Raw genomic sequence first — 17,172 nt, 5'->3', positions numbered from 1 at the left:
ACTCGAGCTAAAGGGCAAGAGTTCCACCCTCCACCCACTGACCTGGTTCCCCTTCACCTCGCCCGGGGTTGGTGGATGTCACTCAAAGCAGTTCGGTTCATCTGTGTAGGCGAGGAGCAAGCCCCTTTTCTTACCCACACTGATGCTCCTCACAGCCTGAGACAGCCTTTATTACAGTTCCCAGCATCCTCCCCAGCCCTTACAAGCTGGCCTCTGCCTCGGCCTCGCTCTGCCTCTCCCTCCCAGACCTGCTTCTGTGTCCCCACTCAGCTGTCTTATCTGTCTAAATCTTTTCGTCCTGGAAGCCGTTTTGGAGCTTTCCTCCATGAAAGGTTCCCAGCACATCTCTGAAGCCTCCTCACTCTTCATGTTCCACGCCAGTAACCCCGCACGACCCACATTTGACCCAGGGACGACGTTCGTGTGCTTTTGTATAGCACTTGTGATCTCTCCTCGCTGAATAAAACTCCCAGAAGAGACCTTAAAGAACACCTGCTCTAGCCCTCACCTTCCAAAGATGGGGAGGAAGGTTTCACAACTCACCCAGGCTGGAGGTCTGAGTCTGGCAGAGCTGGGCATGACACGCAAATTGCATTCAACCTCTCCAATCTAGGACCTGTCCACAACCCCCTTGCTGCTTCCCTACATGGAACTATACCACCCCCAGGGGACCAGGTTGTCACAAAGGGCAACCACATGACATTCTCATCAACCGGGCGAGCGGTGCCTTTCCATTTACCAGCGGGACAAAGCCCGCTGCTGCACCCCGCCTCTGCCCCTCTGTGCGCTGTATGTTTCTCAACTTCTTTGCATTTTAATATCCACCAGGCAAAACAAGTAATGAACAGAGGTCACTTGGATTTTCTCAGAGCAGCTTCAATTCCCTGCTGGCTGCATGTGAGGACTGCCCTTTTCTTCAGAGTGAATAAGCCCCATGCCTGCTCCCCACGGCAGTGAGACCAGCCCCTTCTGCCTGCAGTCCTCTGCATTTTCAGCTTCCCAACATTACTCTGCCTCAGAAACTGCCACAAAGCTCCAGGCAGAGGCTGGTGGGCACAGAGGAAGTAAGCAACCAGGCTGCTTCAGGAATCCATGGGACGAAATAAGACACACTGGGAGGACCAGAGCAGTGAGACCCCTGACTTGACGCAAATGCCATGACTCAAAGTCAACCTAAGAGGGCAGAGCAGACATCCCTCCCCCACCCCCATCCCCTCTCTCATTGTCCTACTCATGCAAAGAAGAAAAACAGAATAATGAGCCACGTTGGACAGTGTCACCCGAGCAGCCGGAAAGACGTGGGCAGACGCCTGGCCAGGCCACTGACTTTCTCTGTTTCTGGATTTTATAAATATTCGGGGAGTTTGATCTGAGACTGTTGGTGGGGCGGCGAGCAGAGCTGTAGAGGGGGAGATAACTCAGTCCCTGGGGGTTCTTGGCTCTCTCTGAGGCCTGCTTTTCATTAGGGTTGCCAAGACAACAGCTCATCTGCTGCAGAGCTCATCGCAGCCTGTAAAGCATCCTCAGTGAGGCCCGCTCCCTGGGAGACAGTGAGTCTTCATGGCAAAGCCACCTTCCGCCAGGACTCTGCCCTCTGCCTCCTCACCGCCTAGCCTAGGCAAGAGAAGATCACCCAAGGGGAGCCGGAAAGTGCTTTGAGGCTGGAGTGGACAGGCAGAGCTGTGATGGCCTTGCTCCAGTATTGTTCAAAACTAGAGGCAGGGGCTTCGAGAAAGCACAAGGCCCTGTAGCAACAGCCTGGGTGCAGCATGTCCTCCTGTGCACCCCAATCTTTACTCACCCTGGCCCCCATACAACCAACCTTGCCCCCCACGTGCACCTTGATTTGATTTTCTTACTAAGGCAAACACAATGTTCCCATGGAACAGCCTTCCTGGTTGCTGTACTACTGAGTTCCAGATGCCTAAACCAGTATGAGTCCACTTGTGGCTCTGGTTTGAACCAAGGTGTCCAGTGGGTTATAAAAGGGTAGTGTCAGGGTAGAGGGAGGAGGGACATTGGGGTCAGAAGAGACTCAAGTCAGCAAAGCAGTATTTGAATAAACAAGTCAACCCCAAGACGACAACCTGAGGCCAGTTAGAGAGTGTGTACCCATGGCTTATACCCACTGTCAGTTACTGGATGAAAAGCCAGCTCTCTCTACTGTGAGCTCCACAGGGCCAGCAGTCAGAGAGTCCCACTCACGTGCTGCATGCCAGCATCCAGCAGGGCGCCTGTACCCAGGTGGCCCCTTCACATGGGGTGTCAGAAGGGACCCTTCTGAGAAGCAAAGCAGGGAAGAGAGTCGCTAAGATGCTTCTGGGCCTGGACTGGAGTTTTCTGGGTTATCTTAGGAACCTAACCATGTGCTGTGGAGAAGTTGGACCCCAAGCCTCTTCTAGCCTCTCTTTACTGTGGAATGTAGACCACCCAAGTCCTCTCAAGAGATTTGGATTCTTAAACCCAGAGCTAGCCCTAGGGAAATAAAGCCAGAAGATCTCTCCTTCTCTCCCTCTCCCTCTCCCTGTCCCTCTCCCTGTCCCTCTCCCTGTCCCTCTCCCTGTCCCTCCCTCCCTCCCTCCCTCCCTCCCTCCCTCCCTCCCTCCCTCCCTCCCTCCCTCCCTCCCTCCCTCTCTCTCTCTCTCTCTCTCTCTCTCTCTCTCTCTCTCTCTCTCTCCATTTCTCTTAAATGGAGTAGAACCAGGAACTTTGGTCACAGCCCCTTGCCTCAAATACACTCCCTCTGTCTCTGTCTCTCTGTCTCTGTCTGTCTCTGTCTCTCTGTCTTTGTCTCTCTCTCTCTCTCTCCAAAACGGGGGCTCATAATATAGCCTGGGCTAGCCTCAAACCCTCAGAAAGCCTCCTGGCCCGGCCTCCCATGAGCTGAGCTCACAGTGGACCTCTAAAGGCCTGGTTTCCTGCTCCCACCGAGACTAGAGGGGCAGACTCTTAATCCCTCTGCTGGTCAGAGCAATGGTGGGGAATTCCCCCTGCTTGCGGGATAGGCTATCTAAAAGAGATTTCATCACATCTATCCGCTGAGATACCAAAATCATATCAAAGTCTTATCGGAGCCAGCCCCCAGGGGAGCGGCTGTCTTCTGATCCTCACTGAAGAGGCCCCTGCTGGCCTTTGTGAGGAAACATGCAGCCAAGTGAGAAGCATGTGAGTAGCTGTGCACTGAGGCTTCTTGGTCAACCCTAGCATCCTGGGGTGGGAAAGCTTTACTGGAGGGGCAGAGTGGCGCCAACCCAAATGGCTGTAGGGGTGGAGCATTAAAGAGGGCAGTCAAGCCCCCAGGCCCGCTGCCTGTTTATTTCATGTAGGACCTCAGGCCCCCACTGAATCAGGGAGTGAGTTTTCATGTGCTCACTAGGTAACACGACACACAAAATCTATGACACAGCAGAGCCCCCTGATTCCAACTTAGCACCCAGCAATGAGTAGCAGAAGGGAAATCAGGCCTCTGTCTGAGGCTCTCTCCTTCCCTTTAGAGTAGATGTGCTACAACCTATCCCAAGGACTTGGTGTGAGGCAGGCAGGGGTCCCACACTAGCAGCTCCCAACCCCGAGATTGATAACAGACTAGACATCGCTTAGGGACCATTAAATAGCCTGCACTATCTTGATACTGTGGCTTCAGCTTGTCCTCCAGCTGTTTCATTTTTGCATTTCCTTGGGGTATTTTTAGTTCCCTAGCCATGAGCCCCATTGCCAACAGTGGTCACCTTTCATCTCAAGTATATCCACTCATGTGAAGTAAGGGTCCCGGGGCCATGGGAAGAATGGAGCTGACTAACACAAACCAGATAGCTGTGTCAATGATAGTTCCAGGCCTGGCCAGGCTGGAGGAGGAATTCTTAGAAGAGGATACAAAACTAGCCTGCACGATGGAGTCTTCCAGAACCTTCCCTGCTTCCCACAAGGAAGTAAAATAGGGTCTGGTTTTCATCTCTTTCACTACCTGTGTTTCTTTGAGAGTTAGAGGATTTTGTTGCCATGACACCAGTTGGGGGTCTTGCCAGTTTTCCTTTGGGGGGTGGCATGTTCTGTAGTTGTGGTTCCAATTGTACACCTTAGGCTGATGAGATGGAGCAGAGGGATGCATGAGCCTCAGGCGTGTGGGGGACTCTTGAGGTTTGCATGAATGCTGGGGTGATTTTGCACAGTGCTCGGCTGACTCACATTAATTTTGTGGGAGGGAGGGAGGAGAGACCATCCTTGGAGTATATGACTGGGTGACCTGGGCATCCCTTAGCAGTGTTTGGCCTCGGTTTCCTTCCGGAATGCAATACTCATATTAGAACCTTCCTGAAGGCAGGCTTATATATATTCTACCCAACAGCAAGATACATTTGCCAGAGAGTTCAGTGAGGTGAGCTTAGCAGGAGTGCGGCACAGAAAGTACATTGACTGAGAATTGGCTCCCCCCACGCCATTTTGGTAGTTGTCAGAGGGGGCAGGCCTTAGATAGTGGGCTCAGAGCGAAGGTACAAATAGTAGAACGGGCTGCAATATGCAAAACTCAAGCAGAGCTCCAAGGCACTGGGGAGCTCCCCCTCCCTCCCATCCTACCACCACCTCCTCTTTAGCTGTAGAAGCTGAGACATGTGGCTCTCCAGGCTACCCCAGAAAGTTAAAGCTTTAGATAAATACACAGTCAAAACTGCTGTCACATCCCTGCCCTTGGAGGCCCCAGGCTCCTCCCTAATCTTTCCTCTCCTGCCAGGAGCCAGGCCTGGAGGAGCTCTGGAGAGAAGGTATCCCCTCTTCGTGCACGTATGCTGTCCCAGGGGTCTGCACTGGACACAGGGGGCATCCTGACCACTGCAGACCCTCCTCTTCCTGGGTTTGTTAGGAGCCCGACTGGCCCCGAGTCTTATGACTTCAACAGATGTTTCTGCTTAAGGAGTCCTGGCATCTTTACGGCCTGTTTTTTCCATTCTTGCATCTCTTCCTCTGTCCCAGAAACCCTGAACACAATTTAGACTTCATTTTCTTCCTAATGGTTACAGGGGGAGAAAAGGCTGGGGTTAGTTTTGGGTTTTTGTTGGTTTTGTTTGTTTTTTCTTTTCCCCAGTTTTTCCTTTTTGCTTAGCTCTTTAAGTCACACACACACACACAGCAAAGCCACACACACACACACACACACACAGCACAAGCCACACACACACACACATACACGCACACATATTCACACACACACATACACACACATACACATACACGCACACATATTCACACACATACACACACATACACACACACATACACATACACACATATTCACACACACATACACGCACACATATTCACACACACACATACACACACATACACATACACGCACACATATTCACACACATACACACATACACACACACATACACATACACACATATTCACACACACATACACGCACACATACACACACATATTCACACACACATACACACACGCACACATATTCACACACACACATACACACACATATTCACACACACATACACACACGCACACATATTCACACACACACATACACACACATATTCACACACACATACACACATACACACACATACACGCACACACACATACACGCACACATATTCACACACATACACACACATACACACACATACACACACATACACACACATACACACACATACACGCACATACACGCACACACACACATACACACATACACGCACACAGCACAAGCCACACACACACATACACACACATACACACACACATACATGCATATACACACACACATACACACACACAGCACAAGCCACACACACACATACACACACACACACATACACACACACACACACACACTTCCATAGGCACTAAGGTCTATGTTCATGGTGAATGTTGTATTCTGTTTCAAAACCTCCCTTTCCACCTCTACCCATCATACCTCATATTCTCGCCTGTCCATCCCACACAGGTTACTACAGGACTGATTAAGGTGCCTGCCATGGTGCTGATTTTGAAGACTTACATAGACCTCAGCCTTCAGCCTGTTCTTCCAGCAAAGCATAAGGAACACCCCTGTCTATCAGCTTCTGGGGAGGCTTTAGCTGATCAACAGGAATGACAGCTCTCCCCAAACTCTGTCTAGCCAGCCTGCCTCTCTGAACTCAAGTGGGACCAAGCTGACAGTTGTTAAAAATGGAACCAGTTTTCCATGGGCAGGTCACAGGCTTGAAACCGGTCCAGCCACACTTCAAATCACACCTGTAATTCCCTCTTGCTTGCTGGCATGCCTGGGTGTTCCCAGTCACCTCCCCTGCAGGGCTTAAGGTGACCTATCCCAGGACCTCAGCTTATGGTTTTTGTGTGCCTGGGGTTGAGGCCTGTTTATTACCTGCCAAGACTGATGAACAGACTAGAATTTCTCGTCTAGGCTCCCACAGGAGTCTCAGTAGATCTACCTGGAATCCTAAGTGTTGATTCACTTGACTACTTAGCTGGAGTTAGACCTGTGTCTTGCTGTATCCTTTGTATAAGATTCACATCCTAGAATGCCCTCTTGTTGTAGCTAACTGCCCCAGGCTATCCAGATCCACTGTGATTTGGCCATGGGGCAGAAGTGGGGAGAAATCTTTTGAATGTCCATCTTCAATGCCTTCTCCTGGCAACTGGGCCAAGCCCTTTGAAGTGTTCATGAGGTGACGACCCCCACCTGAGGAGGCCACCCTCCTTCCCTCGTTGCTTTCCAAGGCACCACCACACTCACCTCACCATGACCCCCTCCCATCTCCTTCCTGTTTAAGCACATCCCAACTCTGATTCTTGCTGGTCTATGTCTGGAGACAGAACCACAGCACCCTTCCCCATTGAGGAGTCTGTTTGGTGAAGGCAGCCACAGGAAAATGGGTCAGATTCCTCATAGTCTGACATCACACGTAGAGACAGTGGGAATAAGACTCAGAAGCAGGGGAAACATGATGATCTGCTAGGGATGGTGAATGTGCTGAACAGCAGCCACACCTAGAGTCTGGGGAAATCCTGACTTTTGGCTTTGCTTCATGCTTGTCTACCAGTGAAGAGGTGGGAAGGCTGCCCCTCTGCTTCTCCATTAGCAAACAAATCCCATCAAATCCCCCCCCCCACGACATGGACACTTCCCCAGAAACCACTATAATATCATAATCAGAGATCCTATGGATAGCCAATAGCATGTCTGCTCCAGGGGCCTACAGGGTCTAATACACCTCTTCCCCGGGCATATGCCAGTGGCAGGCCTTGGCAAGTGGGGCAGCAGCATGGTGGCTCCTAAACCAGCCATATCAGTATTGCTCATCCTGTTGCTGAGGGATGGTGGATTCCTGCTGTTGGAGAGGGCTCTGGTTCTAAGGTCTTTAGAGACCCAAAGCCACTATCGGAGTTGCAGGTCTGAGTTAGTAGCATATGAAGTGATGATTCAGTCGTCTGCATGGCCCCTGCCAACTTGTCACTTGCCTTCTCTCTCATCACCACTGGAGCCTGCTGAAGGGGCGGAGCCATGGGCACTGCCTTAGTGCCTAGACCGTGTGAAGACGGGCACAGGCACAGGAGACAAGTAACATTCTGATGGTCAAGGGCAGCTCCCCTTTTTCTCTGACGGCCTCTATATCCGAGGGACCAGACTATATTCCTCAGTGTCGGAAGTGAAGGAATAACCCAAAATACCAAAACTCTTCATCACCAGGAGACCCTATAGAAGGATGGCAGGCTCAATTGCACTGCTGATGTGAGATATAGAGGTGTGGGGGGGGCGAATGAATCTGTCACAGGATAAGTACAAAACGGCCTAAGATGCTTTAAAGATCTGTACCCCAGTTTTAAAACAGAACACTATGGCTAGAAATATAACCCAGAGGTAGAAAGCGTATCTATTATGCACAAGGCCCTAAGTTTCTAAACCCAGCACTGCAAAAAGGAAGGGAAAGGAGGGAAGGGAAAAACGAGCCAGGTGTGCTTGCAATCCCAGTATTTGGGAGGCAGAGGCAGGAAGAGTGTCAAAGTTTGAAGCAGCATGGTCTACCTAGTGAGTTCAAGGCAGGTCAGGGCTGCATAATGAGACTTCACCACAAGGGTCTCCTGTCTGCAAGCATAGGGGTAATAAGGACAACTATAACAATATCAAGGGCTGCTGGCCCTCACTAAGCATGTGCAATGTGCCAGGCACAGCTCTAAGTGCCTTACATAGGTTCCCTCAGCCATCACAAACCGCTGTGTTTGTTATTGCTGCCTCACTGTAGAAATGAGGGTACTCGACATGTCAGCATTGGCCTCCTGCAGCAAGGCACACTGGGACACTTCCCGTCCAGGCACTTCCCTGGGATCTGTGTGAATGCGGAGTTGAGGAAGGCTGCTGTCATCATGTGAGATCCTGGTCATGCCCTTCATGATGAGTCTACGGTGGGCTAGAGATGGGGTTTATGTAATGGTGGGATGGAGAAGGGGTTTATGTAAAAACAGTGCATCCTGGTGGTAGCCGAGAAGGTGAGCAGCCCAGGTAGTGTCCAGAGAAGGAACAAGATAGAATATTGTCATCAACCGAGATCAGAGCTGAGCCAGCACCAAGGCTTCACAAAACTGGAACCATTTTTTTCCCTACCTACAGCACAAAACCAGGCTGCCAGACTCCAATTCTCATTCCACCATTCTTTACCTGTGATCTTGGGCAAGTTTATGAACCTCCCTGGATATCAACAGACTTATCTATAAGGAAGGAAGACAAGTGCCCATCCTGTGGCACTAAATAAGGCAGTAGTATATCTAATGCCCCCAAACAGAGCACTGCCAAGGTCAGCTGTCCAGGTGGCTCTCAAGGACCCATCAGCCTCTCATTGCTTTGAAGATGTCACACTGAAGGATCAGAGCTGCAGACAGAAGCTAGCTCATCCCTGCAGTAGAGAAAGCTACAGTAGAAATCAGTTAGAGCCTGTCCCTGAACTCAGTAGAGAGGGAAAGAGGACATCTAATGGGACAGAAAGGGACTTCACATCCTGGGTGTAAATGTTTGGCAGCCAGGCACAGGCCAAGTGGGAAGTCCTGTGCACCTGGGCTGGTTGAAGGTAGGAATTTCTCCCGTCTGGCTTGATCATAGCATCACTGTCCAATTATGGGCAAGAAGAGAGGCTTCCTCTGTCTCTGAACAGTTCTTTCTTGTTTCTCAGGACAGGAATATTGATCCTTTCCCAGCCTCTCTATAAACTTCCCAACCCCAGCCTCAGGCTTAGAAGAGGAGATGGGGGTGGTGGGTGGGGCTGCCTGAGGCAGCCATGTTCTGTCACAGTAAATCTTTCCCAGGAGATGAGACAGCTGAGCTCTTCAGCCAGCTCCGGATCTGCTCAGAATGAATCCTTCCCAACCCCCAGAAGACCCTCAGCGGCTTGGGAAAGGAACGGCTCTCTCGGGCGCTGGGTTTGTGTATACGGGACTGTCAGTCTGGGCGGGGGTGTCTGATGACATATGAGAGCAGTGGAGAAGAGAAGACCGTTTGGAGTCAAGACAAAAATGTTGGCCTAAAGGGAAGCTTGTGATCCTCTGGCTCTTCCACCCCCACTTGCTTTGGAGAGCCCGCCCCGTGACTTTTCATGAGCAGTTGAGCCCACGGTTTCCTCTCTCAGAACTCCATTAAACTGAGTGAGCAATGCGTGTGCGCATGCACACACCACCATGTCTTCCTCGCCTGCACCTCTGCATTCTGCCATTGTATACATTCCATGCCAGTCTCCTTAGATCATCCCCTCCTTTAAGCCTTCCTCTCACCATCTCTTCTACAAGCTTCCATGCCTCAGCAAGGGACCAAAGGGGTCTGGATTTTGCCTCGTAAAGCAGAATTTCTTCTTAGTGGTTTCATCCAACATCTTGCTAAAGATATGAACAGAGTAGGGAAGGAGAGGACCACAGAGCAGGAGGTGACCTCTAAGGCCTCCGCCACACAGTGCTTGCCCCTCCACTAGAGAGCACACTTCTCTGGCTTGCACTGAGCCAAACCATCAAAAATCCAAACACAGGAGTCGCACTGAGGCTCATCCCAGGTGCAGCTAGATTTCTTGCAGGTAAGCTTCATTGGAGACCAACAGCCTAGATTTTGCTCCAAATTCACTGGTGTGAGTTCATCCAGTTCTGGAAGCCATGCCTTCCCCTCTCTGCCTAGGTGAGTCACTTGTGAGCCTGGATCTTTTATTCTAACCATCTTCTGATTGTCTCCTCTGATGGAGCAGAAGAGACAGTAAAAATCTTTTTATCATAATTTATTTTTATTTTCTGCGCATGGCATTTTTCCTGCATGTATGCCAGATCTTGGAATTACAGACAGTTGTGAGCTGCCATGTCGATGTTGGGAATTGAACCTGCGTCCTCTGGGAGAGCAGTCAGTGCTCTTAACTGCTGAGCTATCTCTAACCCCGACATTGAAAATCTGAAACAACAAAAATGCTTCATTTCACAACCCATGATTACAGTTGCTTCTTTCTGCTTCCATTGCTACCTAATACCGAGTTTATATTTCCTGCTAAAGAGACAGCCAGGGCTTGAGGAGATCAGTCAAGGGGACCAGTCTTGTCTGAACTAACACCTCTATGAATAGAGTTGTGCTGAATTGAGTCCACTGTCTTTCTACATTGGTGGGTCTTTCTGTGGGTTTATAAGCACATTCTGGCGGTGTCTAGCTTGAATAGATTAAATCTGTCCTTCTGTTCTGAGAAAGGGCTGTGAAGGGTCTCTGGCCTCCAAAGAGACCAGTGGCTTCTGAGCAAGAAATAAGTAACTTATGACCACAACAACAGAGCAGCCTGAGTCAGTCTCCCCAATGTCTACATCATGTAATTTATAGTGGCAAAGAAAAAGATACACAAACCAAAAACAGACACAAGTATATGGTGTTAGCTAAATTAAACATCTGTGAGATGGAATACTAGGTAGTCATTAAAACTCTATCAGAAACAAAGCTTAACCTGGTGGGAAAATGTTCTTGTAACATATCATTAAAGGGGGAAGTGAATTGTGAAGTACCATTCACAGAACAGAACAGTTTTTAAGGAAAGTATCATGTACAAAAAACAAAAACAAAAGCCCATTGCAAATGGTCACACTACCGTCTCTGGGTTTCTGCTTTACTTTTGTTTCTTTAGAAGTGATAGCTCTATTTTTCCAGTTTCATCCCATGAGCATGCATTTTCTAAAATCAGTGGGGGAAATCATTAAAGGAAGATTATGTGAGGGACTAGCAGATGTGGCCCCTGCTTTTTGTCCCACATCTTTCCTTGCATTCTCCAGCCCTTCCCACTATGGACTCCATGCCAACATCATCAGCATCACTAAGGTGGATCTATGGTAAGAGTCCTGGAAGGTTTTGAGAATTTGACCTGACACTGGGAATTCATCAGACCCAAGCCATGTTTTCTCCCAGCCATTAACGAGCATCTCCAAGGAATCTTAAGTATATTTCCAGGGGTTCGAAGAGGACAGTTGCAAACCCTGACAGCTCCTCGGTGGGTTTTCAAATGTGAGTGTGATTCATCCCTTCTCCCAGATCTTTTCACGAGTCTATTTCTGAGACCTCTGGAAAATCTGCCATGGCTGTGAGAAAGAAGGGGGCTGAGGAAAACAATGTCCAGTCTCCCTCTACAGAGCATGATGAAGGGGACTAGGGAGAACCAATCAGGGCAGGGGACAATCCGCCTTTGTCTAGTTCATAGGACAGGGTCAGCCATAGCGTAGAGCCCAGAAAGCATATGGAATAATGAATGAGTTCATGAAGGGGTACAGTTGGGCCACTGTGAAATCGGCTGCAGTGTAGATGGGCCCTGTGCATACCATTTCTGTCACAGATTTCAGAGAGCCATCTAGCTTTCAGCGGCTCTTCACCGCCACCCTCTTCCCAAACAGAATCAACATCATGTCTCTTCTCACCACCAGGAAATGGCACTGAGATGATCCAGCTGTCTTGAAGTCACTAATCCAGTTGGTGGCAGATCACCAGACACACCAGAAAGTAGAGGGAGCACAGCTTCCCTCCTGATGTAGCCAGTCACCTCGTCTACTCCAGGGGGTGCCACATCACCTAATTCTGGAGCGTGGTCAAGTGGTAGCTTTTCTTGGTCAGCCTGTCCTTGAAAAATCCACTCCCTGGTTGTATTGGAAAATTCCTCTTGTGCCTGTCATTGTACACATCAGAAGGCCAAGGTTTCCATTTTCTCAGACGATATCAAGCAGCTACTGTCACTGAGATCAAGTCTGCTCCTGGAATTTTTTACTCATCCTCTCAGACCTAATCCAGGAAAGGCAGGCCAACACCAAGGCTGGTATTCCCCAGCACAGAAACCAACTGGCTAGGCTCCACCTATGCAAGAAGACTACGGTCTGGACATCAGAGGGGTGGCCTGATGCTGACATCTTTAGTATTTTGGGGTTCTCTGAAGTGAAGAAATCCTCTTGGAAAAAAAATAAACAAGTTTCTTTGCCTTGGATTCCCATTGTGTGTCAGTCAGATTTTAAATGGAAATGATTGAGTCCAAGCAGCTTCTTGGAAGAAGAAATCTCTTTCTACACTGGTTGGGACCAGTGGGGATTCTTAGGCCTGGCCATTTTATCATCACCAGTCATGATGAAGGTGAGGTTTCCTGTTGATGTTATTTGTCAGACTAGGCAAAATACAGCCACTCAACCATCATTCTCTCAAGGATGCATCCACCTAAAAAGCATTCCTTGATCACCTCATATGTCTGTGGAATAAATATTAGGAAAGATTGCCCATTCAAAAGTGCTAGCCGGGTGAGGCGGCGCACGCCTTTAATCCCAGCACTTGGGAGGCAGAGGTAAGTGGATCTCTGTGAGTGAAGCCAGCCTGGTCTATATAGTGAGTTTCAGGATATCCAGAGATAAATAGTAAGAGCCTAATTCAAACAAACAAACAAACAAAAAAGTACATTAGTATAGTTCCCCTCTAGGGATCTCATAGCCCAGGAGGAGGGGTATTCAAGAACTGAGCTTAAATCACGGTGAGCCATAGAATACAGGGGAGGGCCAGGAGGGTTAATAGTCCACCCACAGATTCTGGGGATAATGCATAGAAGTGGGGAGGCTTAGACATTGGGGAATTGTGAGCCAGTTTTTCAAACACCTGAACTGGCTTTCCATGGTAGGCATGAGTATATTGCACAATGCCCCTGAGTTCTAGGGACTTAAAAACAGAGGGTGGAAAGCTCTTAGGGAATGTGAATTCTGTTCAGTGGGAACCCTGGCTATGCTCTTGGGCAGTATGTCGAGTGGGCTACTGGCCTAAAGCAAGTCTTAATGTTTGATGTAGTCAAATATCTTGGCAGAGTTCCAAAGCCAGTAGCATGCTCTTCCAGAGACTTCTCTCCTTGCAGAAGAGAAGGCCCAGGTCTACTTAAACATGTAAGCAAAAGTTCTTGAAGAAGTACTAAAAAGCTCCTGAAAAATGATGGGTCCAACCTTGCCATAGACCCTTTCTCTTGCTCCTTATACCTGGCATAAACACCCTAGTTTTCCCTGAACATCTCAGCTAAATGCAACATCCTCTGGGAAAACGTCAATGCACTCCAGGGAAATGGCCTTCCCTTAGTACAAAACCATCCTATCTTCATGAGAAAACTCTGAGTTTACCTTCTTGCCTCTGTGTCTTTCTGAAGGCAGGAAGTGTGTCTTTCTCATCTCTGATGCCCACCCCACTTGGAAGGGCCCATAAAGCTATTGTTGACCGGACTGAGGCTACAATAAACAGCACTTTAATTTGCCCTGGACTTCTAACAGAGCAGGATCAATTGCAAAGGCTTTCCTGATAAACCAGAATGTCCTCATACCCTAGGTTCACATATGCAGAGTCTAACGTGTGGACAAGGGAGGCTAGTCCAGAACTGAACCTGTGTCCAGCCCAGGAGTGTAACGAGTGCTTCTCAGTCTGGGATAAATCCTACCAGGGCTATGCTGAGACCCCAAATTCCTCACAGTCCATGGGCCACCCCCAAACAGATGGAAGTCTAAACAAGCCTTAGTGCCAAGCTCCAGCATGTTCTGGAAGCTTCTCCAAGGCTGTGCCTCTAAAAGATTGGGGTGGAGAAGAGCCCCATAGACCCAAGACAGTGTCAGGTTCCCCCTTTTTGGTTAACAGGAATGGAAGAGCCTTTAAGAAAACCAAGTATTATTATTTGTTTGTTTTTACAGTGACTCAGTCTGTAGTAACTAGGTTAAAGTCCACTTTGAAAAAAAAGAAAACAAAAGACCTCTTGTTAGTGCTGGAAGTTTGCCTCTTAAGATATCACTGAGGGGAACTGGGAAGAGAGAGAAAAAAAAAAGCCAGCAGGGCAGAGGAAGCTGCAGGCCTTCAGGAGCACAGCCGCACTCTGGGAAGGAAAACATAACTGCTTTTCATCTCCACGTCTATCTGCACCAGCCGCTCTCTCTGAGGCTGTCGTATGGTCACTACAGGACACAGACCAGTGCCCGATTCCCACACTCTTCAAACACACCGAGACTGCCGGGGTTGCAGCAGAGTGGACAGATGTCCACATCTAGCCATCCCTAGGTGCAAGGAGGGGGAAGAGTCGGATGTGGGGGTCCCACCCTATAGAACTTGCTGTACACTGGATGCTGTTCTGGCAGTGTCTATGGCAACCCATCTCAATGCCCACGAGCTTAATGTGCCACTACCTGGGTCCAGGAGAAAGGAGGAGCAAGCTGGCCCCACTCTATTTGGGAAATCTGCTCACTTCAGACCTGTAGAGGAGCCACAGGGCTGGTAGACTGAGTGGACTCTTCCAAGCTATACACCGAAGCCATCAGGACTCAAGTACCCAAGGGCTCAATCCCACCCTCTTCAAGTGAAACGAGAAGGTCGAGGAAAGACAAGGCAAGGGAGTTCTCTTCCCACATCCTGCCTTTAAATCATTGAACACGTGCCTATGACCATCTCCATCATTACCCTACGGAGATGCTCCTCCCACTTGTGACTGCCCAGATGGTGAGGGGGTTCTGTACTGTGATTACCCATCCTGGAATTGATCCACTGTGCCTTGATTGTAAGAAGCTGCATGGAGACAGGTAAAAAAGACAGAAACCCCGTGACAGTCTCCATTAAACCTGCTTCTCACTGGGCAATGATGACCCACACCTTTAATCCCAGTACTTGGGAGGCAGAGGCAGGCAGATCTCTGTGAGTGAGAGGCCAGCCTGGTCTACAGAGTGAGTTCCAGGATAGTGGGCTGCTTCACAGAGAAACCCTGTCTCGAAAAACAAGACAAAACTGTTTCTCAACATCTTTCCCTTCCAGGGTCTCCCAGAGATTAGACCTTGGCCTACAGGCCCCAGACCTTGCCCTATAGAGCATTTTGACCTTCTGGGTCTCCCAACTCAGTTAACACTTGTGGCTTGAAAGAAAATGGTCCCTAAAGGGAATGGCACCATTAGGAGGTGAGGCTTGTTGGATAGGCGTGGTTTTGTTGAAGGAAGTATGTCACTGTGGAGACAGGCTTTGAGGTCTCATATATGCTCAAGATACTGCCCAGTATCTTAGACTACTTCCTGTAGCCTGCAAAAAAATGTGGGACACTCAGCTACTTCTCCAGCACCATGTCTGCCTGCATGTTACCATGTGGCACCATGATGAAAATGGACTAAGCCTCTGGAAATGTAAGCCACACCAATTACATGTTTTTCCTTTATAAGAGTTGCCATGATCATGTTGTCTCTTCACAGCATGGAAACTCTAAGACAACACTAATCACTTTGTTCTCTGAACAAGTTCTCTTTTCGCTGACTCATGATCAAACAGCAGAGATTTCTTCACTGAAACAGTTGTGGGCTAACCTGTCCTTTGTCTCCTCTTGGAGAACTCCTGTTCTACAGGGGCAGAAGACCAATGTAGGGAGCCAAGATCTGCATTAGGAGCCTCGCATAAGACCTGTCCTCTGGCTGGTGACTATTGGCTGCAGTTGACTTTGAGAGAATTTTTTGCACCAGCAAGCAAAGGCTCAAGAGAAGCTGACAGGGCTCCTTGGGCTGCTTCTCACTTTGGCTGGTCTCAGGGGCACCAGAGCCCTGGAACAACCGCTAAACCCTGGCTTAGTGCCAGTGTGCCAGAGGCCCCATTGAATTTCATAAGTACCAGGCCAGAAATGTGAACTGCTTGGCCCACCTCAAAAGAGCTAGTCCTCCCTTGCTAAGCTCAACAAGGCCCGGAAGAGCTTGCGACTTTATATCAGGCACCTTTTGCAGACATGGCAAAGGTTCTGCACAGCAAGACAACTGTAGGAATCATTGGCATTCCCTTTCCTCTTTGGTCTGGTAAAGCCTAACTCAACATTATAGTGACCAATACATCCTTCTTTGTCTTCATCTTATCCTCCTCCCCATTGTGCGTGTGTGCGTGTGTGTGTGTGTGTGTGTGTGTGTGTGTATGTGTGTGTGTTTGCTCACGCACACTCATATTAATATGCAGGTGCACGTGTGTTTTCAGATGCATGTGCACACCCATGTGGTGCATATGGAGGCCAGAGGATGACCTCATGAATACTGTCTACCTAATTTTGAGACAGGGTTTCTCGCTGGCCTGAAGCTCACCAATTAGCCTAAGCTGACTGTCCAGTGAGCCCGGGTATCCACCTATCTACCTCCCCAGTGTTGGGACTTCAAGCATGCTACCATGCCTGGATTTTTTTTTTCTGGTACTGAGGATCAAAGTCAGGTCTTAATGATTACAAGGCAAAGCCTTCATGTACTAAGCCATCTCCTCGGTCCCTCAGCCATCTTCTTATTGGAGTGCCCTGATAGTCTCTGCCTTTAGGAGTTTGACTTCTGAGCACAGGGTTGGGTCATGCAGAGCCCAGAGTGTAAGGATTAGGTTACTATTGAACGACTCTGGAGAGTTTCTTGTGAAAGGGTTCCTGAGGATTATAATCTGAGGAATTTCCTGCTTTCTCAGGCTTGATATTTGAGTTAATCCTTGACTTCAGCATCTGCTTGTGATGAATAAATAATCAGAGCCAGCCGGTGGTGGCACACATCTTTAATCACACCACTAGGAAGAGAAAGGCAGGCGGATCTCTGAGTTTGAGGCCAGCCTGGTCTACAAAGTGAGTTCCAGAACAGCCAGAGCTACACAGAGAGACCCTGTCTTAAGAAAAAGCAAATAAATAAAAA

General features: G+C 49.0%; 1 long non-coding RNA gene across 1 annotated transcript; it reads right to left on the bottom strand.

Annotated features, from left to right (window-relative positions):
• Nucleotides 1-4,940: 4,940 nt before the first annotated feature.
• On the bottom strand, nucleotides 4,941-6,872 carry LOC121139469. The gene is made up of 2 exons (XR_005876424.1): nucleotides 6,755-6,872; nucleotides 4,941-5,002 (listed from the first exon to the last, which is right to left on the bottom strand). It is a non-coding gene; the product is annotated as an uncharacterized LOC121139469 (long non-coding RNA).
• Nucleotides 6,873-17,172: the final 10,300 nt, after the last annotated feature.

The sequence above is a fragment of the Mesocricetus auratus genome, unplaced genomic scaffold (genome assembly GCF_017639785.1).
Source record: "Mesocricetus auratus isolate SY011 unplaced genomic scaffold, BCM_Maur_2.0 Super-Scaffold_15014, whole genome shotgun sequence".
Taxonomy (NCBI): Eukaryota; Metazoa; Chordata; class Mammalia; order Rodentia; family Cricetidae; genus Mesocricetus; species Mesocricetus auratus.
This window is presented reverse-complemented; position numbering and strand designations above follow the sequence as displayed.